Genomic DNA, 17,006 nt, shown 5'->3' with positions numbered 1-17,006 from the left:
TCGTAATTATTTTTAGTTACAGTTGGGAGAAAGGAAACTTGTACGTGGCTAAGTAACTGTATATGAAGAAACAAAAATTATTTTTCTTGGTTACTTGTGGGAAAGATGCTTCAAATGTAGGTCCAAGTATCCCATGTCCCCTTCTTTGCTGCTTTTGAGACTACTGAAAGTTTAACCCACAGTCCTCAGCAGTTTCAGCTGCAGAATCATCCTTTCATGATGAGCTGTGGAACTGGTTTTCCTGGTCTTGAAAGTAGCAAACGCTGTGTTTGGTATTTGGGAAAATGCTGTTGACTGAGTATTAGCACCCTGTCACTGTCACAGCACCAATGTCATTGCTCAGCCTGGGGACACCAACTTAGGGTACCAGAGGATGTGGGTGCCTAAGCCACTGGAGAGCAAAGCCCCAGTTTTGCCCTCCAACTCTTCTCCTGACTTGACTTCACCAACAAATTTACTGGGAATAGGAGCAGCCAGTGGTCATCCAGCTCAGAAAGTACATCTATATAGAAGAGTATATTTGCTAAACTACCTGTCTGGAGGTGTTAGCACAGGTGAAGGAAACTCCATGGGTTATAAAGCAGCCTTTATAGCTAGCTTAATATGAAGTCAGAATGGAGGAGAGTGGGGTGTTTGTGTTTAGAATAAGGGCATTTAGACTTTTCTGTCTCTTGACCTGGAATGTGTAACCTTTGTATAGGTGAACAAGGCTGTTTCTTAGTTTGAAAAAAATGGGATTTTTACAGTTTTGTCTCATCTGAGAGATGTGAAGAAAGGGATTACATTCTGATTAATAATATGTATTTGAAAAGTAATGAAGGCATACCTGTTGTCAAATACAAAATTCAGATTTAGAGATGTACTTCTAAATCAAAAACTGTGATTAAACACTTGAAGGACTATTGCTATTAATTGCTGGGGTGCTGATAGATGGTTCCAGTTTATATAACTTAGTTTCCACTTCAAGACAACTGTAGAACATGCAGGGGGAAAAAAATGATATAACTTTCTCTCCTTACCCGTAAAGTGTTATCAGATCCATTCATCTGTCACTTTCCAATCCCCAAACTAGCATTCCTCATGCTGTTTGTCCTCCTTACTGTGCTAGGATTATGTCAGGAAGCTCTATTTAGAGGGTGATTTTACCTCAGCAAAATGGGTTTACGTAAGCTGTGCTGCATTTTATCTGACTGGGAAGATTTTGTTGCCGTGCATATTCCCACTGAAGCGTCGCTTCCCAGTGGAAATCCCTGTAGATGTGTGTCATCAGTCAAGGTCATCTGAGGTGCAGGAACAAAGCTGGTGGGGGACTGACCCCAAGATGTGACATGAGCTCCTACAGGAGCCTCACACTGTGACAGATAGTCTTGGAGTTGTTTGTGCTTGCTGCCTGTGTCCTCTGGTGTTCACCATCTTCTCTCAACAGCAAACAGAAACAAAGCTGCACTCTGATTTTTATATGTGAGAGGTTTATATGTGAAGAGTTGAAATATATTCTGAAATCAGGAATAAATTGTCATATTCTAATGAGCAGCAGTTCTGCCTGTTTCGCTGCATCCTGCACTCATCAACACACCAGGAATATATTGTAGGCTCTAGGCCTGCATGGCTGGGAGGTAGCTACAAATAAGCTACAGTAGGCAAAGGGAAGCATTTCATTTCTGGTTTTGTTTACATAGTATTCTACGCATCTGCTCATTTACAGAATTGTCCATGCTAATTTGTGGATTTTTATTATTTTTATTCAGCTCCCAAAGGCTTGGAAACTTCATTATTCTTGTAATCTGCCAAAGCTGGAAAGAAAAGCTGTTTGTTCCATTAGGCTGTTTCAGGCTTCTGTGCAGTTTTTTACTTGCTTTTGAAGATACAAAGAGCTACAAGTATCAGAATGACTGAAGGGTGAGGAATAAGCACGACACAGGGATGTCTCAAGCTCTGTTCCTATCTCTGAGCTCTTGCTTGTTTCCATTAACTTCTGACCGAAGTGACAGTGCTTAAGAGCATGCCCACCTCTTTACTTGACAAGATGGATAGTCTCTTTCCTCACATAGTGACAGAGATCTTTCTCTGATTAAACAGGCATTATCAAATATATTGAAGGCAAAGGTGGTCTCCTTATTTTTGAAAGAGCAATTCTTCAGATAGCTAAGCTCAGTAGAGTTGCATGCTAATGTAGATGGGGTTGAGGAGTGTTCACTTCATGGCATGCACCTAAATGATATGCAAAACAGCCCCACAGACTGAATGTTAGTTTGACTGTATTATCCCTTAAGTCTTATAAAAACCTACGGAGTGGTGGTGATGCAGGGAATATTCTTAGAGCAAACAAGCTGGGTGTGATCTCCTTCTCTCCCTGCTTTCTTGGGCTCCTAATGAAGTGATGCTGCATTTGTTACAGAAGGTAACCGGTTCTTTTAGTATTTTGAAGACACTTTGTAAAGGAAAAAGCCTGAGATGATTCAAACAGTTTGGGGAGTATTGTTCCCATGTCCAAACAATGTATTTCTTTGTTAATATGTAGTAAAAATGATCAGTCTTACCTTAATCAAGACAATTTTGAAAGTCTGTGTACTATTGAGGACTAAGTATAACAGTGCTTTTGTTCAATTTTTCTTATTGTGATATTTAAAGCCCAGTTGAAGGCCACTGTGGAGTCATAGACAGATAAAAATGCTGGAAGCACAGAAGTATAATGGATGCAATTATTTTAGTACTCTTTGCACTAATTATTGAGGCTATTCAAAATGTAATTGGGCACAGAGTTTCATCACTAAAGAAAAAAATTCTACTGAATGTTTGGGTTGTGTTCAAAACATACCATATCCTAAGAAAATATTAGTTGGGGTATACTTCACAGCACATTGTACCATTATCTGTTGGCTGATGCAGGAAAGAGCAAATAAAAAGAAGGTATGCAGTGATGCCAACTACGAGCTAGAGAATCAGAGGAGTAAAAGTGAGGAAACCCATAGCCTGAGACAACGACAGTTTAACAAGGAGAGCAAAAACTGCCCATGCAAGCAAAGCAAAACAAGGAATTAAAGGACTGCTTCCCATTGGCAGGCAGGTGCTCAGCTATCTTCAGGAGAGCAGGGCCCCATCACATGTAATGCTTACTGGGGAAGACAAATGACATCAGACATCTACTTTCCCTCAATTTATATGGTGAGCATGATGTCACATGGTCTGGAACATCTGTTTGGCCAGTTTGGGTCACTTGTCCTGGCTGTGTCTCCTCCCAGCCTCCCAGGCAGCCCAAGTCTCTTCCCCATCATGACAGTACAGAAAGCAGAAAAGGCCTTGGCTCCATGTAAACATGTCTCAGCAATAACAACAACAAAAAAATCTCTATTATCAGTACTGTATTCAGCACAAACCCAAACATAGCCCCAAAATTATCTCTTTCCCCATCAAAACCATCATAATTAGGTGTTTAGATTTTTTTTTCCATTTCTGTGTACTTAAGTTTGTGTTGGCAGGCAGGAGATAAATCAGGGGTGGGGAAGTACTGTTGTCATAGAGGTAAGAAAATAGAGTGCAGTGAAGTTTTTGTATGCATATATAAATGGGAAGGATAGCATACTTATTGCTCAATCCTCTGGCCTCCCATTGATGTCTTTATGGCAGAAAAGCATTATATATTCAATGGCTAGTTATGGTCTAAAAAGTACAGTAAATCCAGGAGACTGGGCAAAGTTTCATGCATGTGGAAATAAGAAGATTAAGCAATTTTAGTTTTGGGGGTTTTTTTCTGTAATTGAAAAAAAACATGCCTTCTTAAGCAGAAATACTGCTTGCAAAATGACAACAACAACAAAAAAACAACATGCAATTTTCCTTCAACATCCAGCCTCCTGTAAAAGCCTCTTCCCTTTGCAAAAGGGAAAAGAAGTTCCAAGCAGAATAATTTTCACAAGAATCACACACAGAGACACATATTTATCTAAGCTCAAGTAATAAAATGTGATTAACTGGGACTGGAGCAGCCATTGAGGTTGGAGCAGCCACCACATACACTACAAGACCAGGAAGCAGGGAGTGGACCATTCTTTTGGCATTTCCTTGGAGGTGTCTGGTCCCAGTACTACAGCAGGACAGCAATGTCCCTTTAAAAAATGTTCAGTAAAATATGTAAATAGCTCTGCTTGCTGTCTGCTCCAAAATTCTACCTTGGAGTTCTGACACATCAGGGACAGAACAGCTGGGCTAAGGCCATTCTGAAGATGCTTCAGAAAATGATTTTTGTTTTGTTCCAGATTATGAATGGGACCAGATCATAAGGACTACAGGCTGTCAGATTGGCAGGTTGGCAGGTTGGCATCTTTCTTTCCTTTTGGCACCACCATCCTCCAGTGGGTCGGGGAGCAGAAAGACATAGTTGCTGCTATTGTCTCCTGCAGGCTGGTTTCTTTGCAGACCTAAATGGGCAACTTGCTCACCCCTGAGTGTGTAATGCTGCTCTGGAGGAGGTCAGTCAGTGTGTCTTCACTCTGCTGCCCTTCTTTCCCTTGCTTCATCCTGGGAGGCCACACAATTTTTAGTTTAGTTTAGGTGTTAACAGAGGGAGGTGTGTAACAGCAGGTAATGTGTCAGGAGACACCTTTGCCCCTGCTGCAACCACTCTCCATTCTGTGGAAGAAGCTATTTTTTCTGTTCAGAAACACATTACTCCAAATCACTTCTCTGTAAGACTGAATTTTGTGCCTAGTGATATAGTCAACATTTCAGAGGAATTATAATCTTTTTGCTTGCCTTTTTTTTTCTTTCTCTTCCTAGTAGGGGAAGACTCCTCTGTGTTTCAAATATTTCTTTTCTAATTGCTGTACTGATTACTCCTGTATTCTGTGGGGCATTTTCTGAGATTGCATTTCTTAATCTTTGCATAGTAAATAAAATGTGTCCTAATCAAATAAGTTTATCCCTGTTTAAAATATATAGATGGGAGATATATATATGTGTGTGTGTGTGTGTGTGTATGCAAGTCTCCAAAGCATAAAGGAAGTATGGTGCTTTAACTGGTTCAGGAAATACTAATTTTGTACAGTAGGTGGTGTGATTGTATTTTGTGACTATTTGAGTCTTTGGAGTAAAGAATCTCCTTTTTCTTAAGTGAAGAATTACCCCTACCCTTGAAACACACTCTGATGAGAAAATATTGGTATTCTGAGGTGGTTGATGAGTAAAGAGAAGGAAAATTATATTGATATCAGTTAAAAGTGTGGGACAGCCTGTGCACTGCTTTAAAGGTCATGCACCAACTCTTTGTGGCTTTTCCCCTTTTCTTTGTTTTTTTTTGGTGGCAGTTTAACAGCCATCACTTAATGCTGCTGGAGGTGTTTTGTCCTTGGCAAATGATTTGCAAATCCTTTGCTGCCACTTGTTGATCATTTTGAATTGAGAGCAGATTAATGATTGTTTCTCTATTGGCAGTGTTGGCCTCTAAGAGCTATCCAGCTTTCTGTGCCTATCTAAATATCCTGTGCTCAATCACTCCAAAGGTATTGTGGTAGTGCAGTAGGTATGTAGGTAGGTTTAATGTCTAAATATAGCAATAATAATCTCTAGCTTTCTTCTTTTCAGTCACCAGAAGAAATTGGTGGATACGTTTCTATGTGTGTGGAGTACGGCCTGAGATAAGTCTATGTTGACGTCCCTTTCAGTATTAATTTCTGACATCTCCCTCCTTCAGAAGAGGATAAATTCTTTTTATGAAAAAATCTCTGAGCTTGGCTTCGGTTGTGAGTAGGGCTTTTTCCCAGTTATGCTAGAGAATATGCAGTTCTCAGCCCCTTTCCGAGCTGCCAACTTTCTGTTCCACTGAAGTTACTTCTGGCTCCAGTCCCAGTATTTGTGGGGAACAATAGATCCTATTTTAGCCTATACAGATTTAATTGCTGTGAATAAGATTGACAATTATCTCCTTTTGAGTCTGAAAATCCCACCAGCTGTTTCAGCTGCATTTAAATAGTTACACCATGCTAAACTCACATATTGCATCAGGAGCTACAATGTCAATATGTCCTCGGCATTTATTTTTAAAGTAATTTTTGCTGCATTTATTTCTGTTTCTTCTGTTTCACTTTAAACCCTAATTCTCTGCCTTGGGTGGCATTATTAGTAATACCAGAGGACATACATATAAAAGATGCATTTTGAGGAAAATGCATTTCAAATAGCAAAAAAACTTATTGAAAGAGAAGTTGATGGCCTTTTTTGTTTTTGCGGGGGGTTTGCTTGGTTTTTTGTTTGTTTGGGGGTTTTTGTTTGTTTGTAGGTTTGCTTTGCTCCCTCCGCCTTCATAAGCTCAGGCATGTAAGTGGGAATCATCTGACTGCATGCTGACAACCTGCTGTGTCAGTGTCTAGGCTCAGCTTTGTCACCCGCGAAGAGGAAGACGCGTTTCATGCTATGTAAACAACTAAAATAGGTCAGATGAATCATGCCCCCAGATGTCTTCTTTCTCTTTAGTTAATCACCCAGACTTAATAAGCAGACTTAGCTGTCTGCACCGTCGACATCTGACTAGATCTCACCTCTGGGGACCGCACTTGTCACAACAGTCGCGTGTGGGTGACTAGACACATGTAGACACGTAAGAAGATTAAAAGTACTTGGCTTCTTGATGCAGAGCCAATGCCAAGGTGAAGGTGCTCTGGGTTCATCTTCTTGAAAGCAATGACAAACTTGAGTGGATTTTCCCAGAAAAGAGATGTATCGGTATTTGATGTTCACAGTTACAAACTGCTGAACTGGGGTGCACCATCTCTTTCGCATTACGTGCTTCCAAGGCTCCTAAGATACAGCTTCATAGCTTTCTTTTTCAGAAATGTTAGACGGGACATCTCCTCCCTATTATCTGCTATTTCTACCCTCATGTTTTCTCTTCAGTCTTGTTGTGGAAATACATTGATTTTGATCTTTAAAAAAAGTCCTTTTATTACACAGGTGTCCCTGTGGGGTAGCACACTGGCATATGAAGGTGGAGATTGCTTATATTGGGAAAGCCAAGAGAGGGGATACTTGAAGTTTGCCTTTCACCCTTTGCCTGAGAAGTTGTCCATTGCTAACTTTGCAGGTTATTCAGTTGCTGAATTCTGTGGGGTTTTTTTTCAGTCTGAACACATTGTTTAATATTTATTTAGAATCTTGCCTAGGGATGTATATATTCAAACTTCCAGTTTCACTCTTTGCTTTCGTGCATATTTCACATTTGTGCAGCTTCTAATTTCTGGAAGCAAGTTGTTCCTTGGCGTAGCAGGATGCAGGAACACTCTAATATTTATTATTTCCTGATACATATTTTTACAGATCTTCACACAATTTTAATTTCCCAGTGGTCTAAGGAAGTTGCAGTAGTAAATTTGTCCTGGTGTTGACTTTGTTCTTGTTGAGACCTCTATGGAACTGCATGTGCCTTTGGTCACACTGTGTGCAAGATCTACCCCATCAGGGCTGCTTAAGTTTGTGCCAGGCTATGCCATCTCCTCTAGGCCTCTTTGGGCACAAGTGATTCTCCTTAGTTGCAGAGCTTTCTAAAATATTCAATGTTGGCCCTGCTTACTGTGTTTGTGCTGAGTATTTGCCAGTCTGTAGGCTTTCCAGTGTGCCTGTTGCATGTACAAGTGAAAACTTTGATTGGGGCTTTTTAGGTGCTTGTGCTATTGACTTTGGAAGGGGTAAGGTTTGTAGTGGAGGCAGATTGCACAGCACAAGTAGAAGAAATGGTGTGCTGGAGAGGCATGACTGTTCGGACTTCACAGGGTGTCAGTGAGGTGTTCCTGCTCAGGGCCAGTTCCTATGCACACAACAGGTAAGACAGGCCTCTTGCTTTGCTCCCTCTGCATTCCCATATGGACAAGATCCTGGACAACCTGTTCTAGGTGACCCTGCTTGAGCAGGGGATTTGGGCCAGATGACCTCCAGAGGGCACTTCCAAGCTCAGCTATTCTGCGATTCTCTGATTTTTCACCTTCCGAAACTTCTTAACCTTGTTAAGCCTCCTGTGCTTCTGGGTGGGAACACATCTCTTCATCCCACCCCCTGCAAGGGCAGAAGGAGCCTTTGGGGGAAAAGTACCTGAGGTGGTGGCATACCATGTTAACAGGAGTTGTGCAGACCCCAGAGCTTCCATACCTTCCCTCTGGATAAAGGGAGCAGATGGGGCTGGAAAGGACACCCTTGTCTCCAAGCAGTGTGCATGCACACACACCCACACTCACACAGAGCCAGGTACTCATTTACTCACTGCTATTTGACTCCTCTTGGGTAGAAATTCTGCATTTGGCTGTCATTTTTCTTTTATTGACTCTGATTTTAACAGGATTTCTACGTTGACTTTCACTCTAAATTAACATTGCGCCTGGAAATTTTCATCTGTGATGGCTGAGCAACTAGGCAAAGATATTAAGCACTTTGAATTGTATTACATGAAAAATAAGTGTTTTAATGACATAATATTTAACTGAATTTTGTATAAGTTGCCTGAGAATCACCACAGGTTTTTCTTTAGATGTGTTCATGTGTATATGTGTATATAAAATACATGTTAAAGTACTGCAAAATTTTCTTAATCCTATTTTGCTTTAATTACTGTGACTTTTTATACTTTAAATTTAGGAAAGCTAATTTTGAAATTGATTGTTAGCCCCAAGAGGAATAAATGAATGATCACTACAAATGTTTTGATCAATCATGGTCTATCAAGATTAAGGGAGCTGCCATTTTTCTGTAATCTTTTATTTCAGGCTCAGGATTGCTGACATTTCATTGGTTTGCATTTAGCTTCTATTTTAACAGCTTTAAAGATGAGGTCTAGGAATGCAATTTTAGTAACAGAAGTAAAAGACTGGGTTTTGAGGCACATTTCTATGGCAAAGAGTTACTGGAGTGTTTTTTGCACATGGCTCCTTCCTGCACATCCACCAGCTAATGCTCTCCCAGAGGAAAAGTGATGGATGTAAAACTCCAGCAGCAGGGTGTATTTTTTCTTTAATTATTAAGAATTACCAGCATATGAGTGGCTCTGAATTAATTTCCTACTTGTGATAATAAAGCTGTACATAATGTTTTCTCTCTTTTTTCCTCCCCCTTGTCTTGCACATGTATGCTTCCATATATATACATTTCTATAATGACTTTTAAGAATAAATAAGCAGATTGTTTTCTTTCAGGTTGTGGGGGCTTTAGGTACCTGCTGCAGTAGAGGGATATTGTGAAAAAGGCATTATTGTGTATCTGTGGAAATGTGTACCTTCTCTGTCACACTTGCAGGGATTGTCTTGGGGCTAAATTCAGTTGACAGCTGTATAAAAGGGATTAATACTGTCACTGCTCATCTCTTGGGGTTAACTTTCACACATGCTAAATATGAGAGATAATTTTTTTTAAAGCTTGGACCAGTTTTGCATAAGCCATTTATCTTGATTTCTCTTAACCCTGAAGCTGAGACTGCAGTCTACAGCATCAGTCTAAAGATGTGGGATTTACTGCATTACTTTAAGCACATAATTTGCTTCACTGTAAGCATAAGGAGAACTTTTATTTGCATATAATTGACATTTCTGTAAGGAAGAGAGTGTTTATTTTAGATGTGCTTTCAAAAGTAGAACTTTGGGAAGGAAACTGGGGAGGGGGAAGTAGTCTTTTGTTTTCTTCATGCATCTTTGTCATGTGCATACACTCATTTAAAAATCTGAAAGAAAATAAAACTATGAGGTCAATTCAAATTGAACTTTTGATTGTGGTTTGGTGTAGTAGTAATAGTAGTGCTGAGCTTGTAGACAGAGTGAATATTTCTGAAACCCAGATGCCCCTTGCTGTAGCAATTAGGGGCAGGTTGCTTTTCCTTACCGTTTAATAATTTTAACTAGAATGATTTATGTATTTGTCACATAACTCTGTGGGGACAACTGAACCTCACATGCAGCCATTCTATCAGACTGTGTCTCAGCTGTGGTGCCATCCTTACGGGGGATGTCATGTTCAAGACTTTATTCAGCCTCACACGCAGAAGGTGGTGTACAGTTCATGGGAACTAACATGGAAGTGGCTGCTTTTCCTTTGCATTAGAGGGAAAGGAATGGCAGAACTTCGGCTCCCATCTTGAATGTGAACTCTGGGATAGATGCAAAGATGTTTCTCATCTAAAAGCAGCTCATAACCAGTATCCAATGATGTGCGTCTTGGTGTGCAGTCAAAAATGAAGTACTGCTCATTAGTGAACTTCCAGGATCACCTCTAAAGGTTATGACAGTGAAATCACATGTGATAAAATCATTGTGAACAAAATAAAAAAAGATACTATCAGGGTGTGATTTCTTTAGATTGAACCAGGTGCCTCAGTTTCAAGAGTTGTCAGTCCTAAAGTGCCAAGTCACAGGTACTATTCATACATGGCTAATGAGACATGATAAAGGATATTCCTGTAGAAAGGGTCCATTTCTTTTCACTTACTATTTAGGGGTTTTTTAATACTTTCTGCATCAATTTGAAGCTGAAAACTTACCACACCAGCCAAAGCTAGTGAGCATTATCAACAACATAGTAATGTTATAACATAATAACATAAGGTAAGCTTTATCAGCAACAAAAATCCAGAAAAATCTAATAATGCATAAAAATCTCAGAGTTTTTGTGCAGATATATTCATCTGGAGGCTGACTTCACTACATTGAATGTGCCCTACTCATATAAGAAGCATAACTTGTAGAACTTTCAAGACAACTTGCTCCTGAATATCATGGAAATAAGTTCAGGCCCATTTTCCCCAGATTAGCTGGATTTGAGAACTTAACTGTTGGAGAGAAGAAGAAAAATGTCCAAGTGTGTTAGTGGGAACTGGACTAGAAGGACACTAGTCAACACAAAGTTGTTTATTCTCATTGTCTTCTGGGTCATTTGCTTTTATTTCAGCAAGTGTTAAATAGCCAGGCAAAGTTGCTTTAAATATGGATGATGAGCAGTCTGGCCTGGCATTCTTTTCAATTTCACTGTCCTTTGTGAGAAGTAAATGGTGGTTCTCTTACAGTGTCAAATTAATCTTTTGCAACCTCTTCTTACCCCATTGTATAGCTAGTACAGAAGGAGTGAGGAAGAATTTGGCCAGTAGTATTGCCAGCTGTGCCTGAGACTGCTCAGCTCTGAAGTGAGATCATGCTTAACCACCTTTGCATCCTACTGGTCTGGCTCAGCATCTGCTCGGGGCTCACTGTCCCTTGGTTTTCTTCTGCAATACCTGCATGCTAATTATCAAAAAGAGCTGCCTCCCCCTGTGTCGTGGGCATAGAGCTTGCACATTCCTGCAGTGACCCACAGCTGTTTTGTTCCTTGTAGTCACTTAGTATTTAATTTTTTTTTTAAAGGGTAGCTGGATGGTGTGCCGCATTGTAGCATTTTGAGAAGTCCATACAAATTACATCAGAGTGGACTTCCCTTCCAAGATGTCATTGACTTCAGCCCAAAGACAAGCTGTGTTACCAGGTGATGGTCATTTACACTGAACTTGTGGTAAATTTCCAGCATAAATGCTATTCTACTTTCATACTTTGCCTATTTTAATCCCATCTTTAGTTCTTATTAGCTTGATGGGTGTCATAGCTTCTAGCTGGGCCTCTAAGTGAACTTGGCCTAGTATACCAGTGTACTTGCTGCTAGGAGAAACCATATTTTCACAGCACGTCATTGCAAGATTTCATGGCTAAATGTTCACTTCTTCCTTGGTTAATGAAATAATAGTTTTATTTAGCCCCATGGATTTAGAGACCTGAATCAGGTCTGGCTTCAGTTTCTGCCTGCCGTGGACAATACCTAGTCAGTGCTTTGGTTTTGACGTGCACAATGTGACAGTTACAGTAATGAATGAATGGAACTGTTTAGGCTGCTTGAAAAGCTGCCTTTCATCTGAGGGAGGAGGTGAACAGCTAGAAGGAAATCTCTTTCAAGTTGATTCCCAGTGCAGAAATAAATCTCATGTGGGTGAAAGGGAGGAAACAGACACCTACCTGGAAATCTAAGACTGTAAGTGAGATGTCACAGAAAAAAGCAGTGGCATCCACTCACATGCTTATCCATTAAGGGGGAAAAAAAAAAAAGAAAGGTAGGAGGGGGAAGTAAAGCCAGCTGTGAAGGCTGCTTTTTTATGGTATCTTTAATTGTCACTCTAAGACTGTTAAAATTGTAACACAAAACTGTTAGGAATGTATTGTCTGTTTGTCTGTATGTATAGTATTCATTCATCTGGGTTACTTCTATGTTATTAGTTGGGTTGGATGCAAGCTGGTATCATGCAGTTGTGGAGTGGTGTGTGTGTGTGCCATAGCTGGAAAGAGGAGAGGCTGGCTGAAGCTCCTGTGAGGAGGGGAGAGAAGGGCTTTGTGCTTCCTGCTGAATTGATTCCTTCGGAGTCAAAACAAATACAGGTGTCCACTGCTAGTCTGAAACCCCAGAGGAGGGTAGAATTGAAAATTGCAGTGTACAACAAGCTGCCTATGGATATATCCTTTTATTTCTAGTTCTTTTTTTCTTGCTAACCCCTAGGAGCTTTTGCACTTCTATGGGATTCATATTTGTGGAGAAATGAGTTCAGGTTCCCCAAGTAAAAACATCTTTCAGGGCACGTTACAAGCAATGTTCCTTCACTGCAGCTCATAGACTGTTTGAAGCTTCTGTTGTAGGCTATATTTTGCTCCAAGTGGGTAAGGCAATTACATTAGGGATTTTTTTTTTGGTGGGTAAAACTTTACTGTTACAGCACAGCTTGGAATTTTGGCTGATCACAATTTAATGTAATATCTAAGAGCATGGTATAGAAAGGAATAAAACGCCCAAAGAGTATGTACTGGTATTGATGGGAAAAAAAAAAAAAAAGAGGGATGAATAGAAATGCTTCGTAAGACTGAAGTTTTTATTTTTAGTTTGTGTTTGCTTTATTTTTGGTTTGTGTTTGCTTCTGGTTTGGTTTGGGTTGTTTTGAGTGGGGGGGGTTTTGAAACTATCAAAGCTTGTTTTGGTTCTCTTAAGATAAACTTCAGATTTTGCAGTGATCATGGCACAGAACTTTGAGCTCTGCTTGTTGAGAGAAGAATAGAAGCACAGTGTGACCTGCATTTCTATCTAGTCCGATGGGCTTTGGGGTCTCATGAGATACCAAGAGAATCCTAGCTGTGAGCCAAACAAACTAGCTGGCCTCTATCTGGTGGATTTGCTTTTAGCTGAGGATGTTTTTAAGATTAAGACTCATGAAACACTGCAATGTCCATCAAAATTTGATACGGGTACTTCAACTGTGACTAAGCCCACCACCCAACTCTGCAGGCTTCAGGAAGCTCCTGTTTGGAAAGCTTTTAGTTTTAAAACCTAGGGATAGGTTTTACTAGCACCACTATACCTCAAACTAAACTTTGGGATTATTTATTTATTACTGAGAAATGTGTTTGACACGGTACAGACAACTAATTCTGTAAAAGGAGGGGCTTCTGATCTAGATACATTATTTGGGTTGAATGTTGCAAAAGTTTGGATAGGAGATACATGAGTATTGGGGAGAGGAGCGAAAGAATGGAAAGGAGTTGATCCTCAGTAGGTCTAATCAGTGTCTTGAGAAATTTGGAGAGAGAAGAAAAAGAGGAATTCACTTGAAAACGTGTGTTTAAGTAAGCTAGAGAATTATGTAGGCCTCACTCTTCTTTTAATTCCTTTTAAACTTTTTTCTCTGCATTATTATTAATATTAATGATAAAATGAAATTGAAAATATTGGAGCTGTTTCATCTCATTTTGTTCATTCTACTGGTGGAAAGCTTATATTTTGAGTTAGGCAGAAAAAAATACAGAGGGGCAATCTTTGGAAGCTGAGGTACTTAATCAGTGGAAGGAGGGGCAGATTTTCCATAAAAAATTCCTAGGTCTAATTATGAGTTACCTTTGGTGATATGAATATCTTGTTAGTTCTGCTTTGTTATTTGTATAAGCAGCTTAGATGTGATTTTTGTTCTGATAAGTTGCAGTGTGGGAGGGCAGGGAGGAAAGACAACAGTGAAATCAGCATTGGAAAGCTGGTTGAAAGAATCGCCTGGAGGAGGGATTTAGGAAACTGCAGAAAGAAAAGGATTTCAAAAGTCAGCAAAGACAGAGCTGTTTGAAGTTGAGTAGAAGCTGTTTGATGCTGAGTAGATGTTACCAGCTTCTGTGTTTGGCATCAGGCACCAGCACATAGCTCAAGATTTGAAAGTAAAAATCACGGGGCTTCACTGCAACAGTTTTCCAGGATTTGTGTATGCGGTGGGATGTGAGAGTAGAAGGGTGACTGTGTCAGGAGAGGAGCAGCTTTTGGTATCTAGACCCTGTATTACCTGGGAGGATCCATAAGCACCATTTTGACATTATGATAAATTCAGGCATTCACAAGGAATAAAATACACTTAATCCTCTGATGAAGAAAGAAAAACTGGAATTCTGAGAGATATAGTTGATTTCTTGGATTAAATTTATTGTTTGGAGCCCATTCCTGCCTCCACAATACACTAACACCCCAACTCCCATGTCTACTCAGTATTCAGTCTTGCCAGGTTCCTTTTGATCATACCCTTTTCTCGCAAGGTGCTTGGTACACGATTTCAACTCCTGGTGTTTAGTGGTAGCTGAGTCTCTGGGGTCACTTTGTTCTCATAGTCTTTCTAATGTATTCAGTGCATTGAAAAATTTTCTTTGTAAGAGCCTTAAAAATGATAATACTGTGCATAACTTGACATGTCATTAAACATTAGAACATCTTCCACCATACAAGTCCTAAAGTCCATCACTAAGCTCAGAAACCAGAGCAACTCCAAGAGTTCAATGACAATAAGCAGTAGGAAAGCAGTGGTGTTTGTAAGGAGTAACTTTTGTCTCTTACTTGTCTTCTGCTTCTTTTTTTAAAATGGGATTGAAAACAGCAGCATCGGTAAGGAGACCGGTCAGCTAAAATAAGTATTTAGTTCCTGATGTGGTAAAACTACACTTGCTCTGCTGGTGCAGTATTTTAATCATGTTTGTAGCATTTCAAACTGAACAGGTCTTGATCAGCTGATTTAAATGCTTTGGGATTATGATTTTGTCATGTGTGTTGTGTGTTGCGTCCTCCCCCCCAGACACTTTTCCCCCATTTTTGAATATATGCTTCTACTTTTCCTAATGTCAAAAAAAATGAGAGTTTTCAGACTGGAAGCTTACTGCATCTCAGTATTTTATCTGCAATTGCCCAAAGGTTAAGCACTTCACGGGATGAGTGGTTAAACTGCTCACAAGTGCCTTGCAACTAATTGCTCCTTCATCTCTGCTCTCTATGCGTTTTGCAAAATAATTTTATCCACAATTAGTGTTTATTTACAAGACATGCAAACGAATGGTGGTACTGTGCATACAGATAGACTGCAATGTGTAGCATTTAGCACTGTAAGGAAACTTCCCATTTCTGAAAGCAGTTAACTGTGGTGAACATACATTTTCTTTTTTTAAAAAGACTGTTTTTTCTTTTCAGAGGCATGAATACTCATTTGTGTGTCACAGCATCGTACTGCTCCTTGAAAGTGAAAAAAATGTATTACCTTTAAGCAAGGCTGATACAGACTTGACATTTCAGCAAGAGCTAGCAAGCTGGGGTTCCCTGCAAGCCTTCCTTTGGTTTTTGTTCTCTTTTCATTTCAACAACCTTTAGCAAGTACTTTCCTATTGTATAAAGTTTTACTGCAATGAAAACGTTAGAGATCAAGCAGTCAGGGATGTCTTGAACTTGCCATCAGGATCATGATGTGCCTTCAAGCTGTTTTAGTTTCTGCGGAGGCAGCAGTTATTTCTAAAGACATGGTGGGCCTGATGTGAAACTCTATGCTAATCCAGTAGTGGAAATACTATCTGAGTATCAGTCTTGCTGATCCCAACCTCGCAGTGAAGAGGAGTGGGTGGAGAGTGTTTGTGGAAGAAGATGTGCTTCCATCAACGTCGCAGTGTCTTTGCTTGGTTGGAACAAGACGTTGTCCTGTCTTGCATGGGTTTTCCCTGTGTGAACCCAGGACTGTCAATTGATGCAAAATTGGTCAGTTTGTGATGAGATTCTCATGTAGAAAATGGGAAATATGTTTGGGCTTGACTCTTCTGAGTTCAGCTGTAGTAACCACAGTATTTTGGATGACACAGACTTGTTGGTGGAATAGCTGTTTATTTCAGCCTAATCACTGATCAAAGGAAGCAAGCTGTGGTACAAGTCCCAGGATACCTTTGGCTGTTAAAAGCTTGTACTGAGCTCTTAGTGCTGGGTTTTGCATGCCTGCAGCTCCTAGTGCAAATCTTCTGTTTTCTACAGGGCTCATGGGACAGATGGTTTGAGGTAGGCTTCTAGGGGCACGAGGTTATGTTGTGCAGTACTAGAGGGATGTATTTAGTATGCATCTCTCTATCACTGTGGTACAAGCAAGCTTGACTTGCCTGTCAGAGACCGTGTCTTTCCCTTGTATTTCTGTCACAGCATTTCTAATAAATGCTGTTTGAACAGACTGCCTGTAGCAGTAACAGCTTTGTAGATTTATAGCAGGTATTTTGTTTCTGCAAAGACTTGGAACTTGACAGAGTGCACACTCTTAGCCAGAGATTCTTTATTTACAGCAGAGATGCTGGCAGGTAGAAAAGGAAATGGGGGTCTCATGTTTCAACTGGAAGGCATATGTGTTATCAACTTCATCCATAAAGTAGTCGCTTTTTTAAAACAGTGTGGTATGCCTAGGGGTGAAATATGCTGATGGCACCATTGGTTCTTATTCACATAGTTCTGCAGAAAATGCTTGTTGTGTCATGTGTATGTGTACAGAAATAAAATGTATGCCTGTGTGTATGTTTGTATCTCTGGAAGACAGTCAGGTATTTTAATTCAGTCAGTAATTGCAGCAGTGCTGGACTCTGGTTCCGTACCTCTCGAGTCACATTGTGAGATACAGATGGGGGCTTCTGTGCTTTGCTAATCTGGTCACTGTTTTCTTT

The 17,006-nt window shown here is 40.1% G+C and overlaps 1 protein-coding gene across 1 annotated transcript in view; it reads left to right on the top strand.

Annotated features, from left to right (window-relative positions):
- The window catches only part of PPM1H (protein phosphatase, Mg2+/Mn2+ dependent 1H), a 131,879-nt gene that overhangs the window by 41,656 nt on the left and 73,217 nt on the right, over positions 1 to 17,006 (top strand). The gene's annotated exons all lie outside the window — the stretch shown is intronic.

This window comes from Motacilla alba, chromosome 1A (assembly GCF_015832195.1).
Source record: "Motacilla alba alba isolate MOTALB_02 chromosome 1A, Motacilla_alba_V1.0_pri, whole genome shotgun sequence".
Lineage (NCBI taxonomy): Eukaryota > Metazoa > Chordata > Aves > Passeriformes > Motacillidae > Motacilla > Motacilla alba.
The sequence above is the reverse complement of the archived record's forward strand: the minus strand, read 5'-3'. Positions and strand labels throughout refer to the sequence as shown.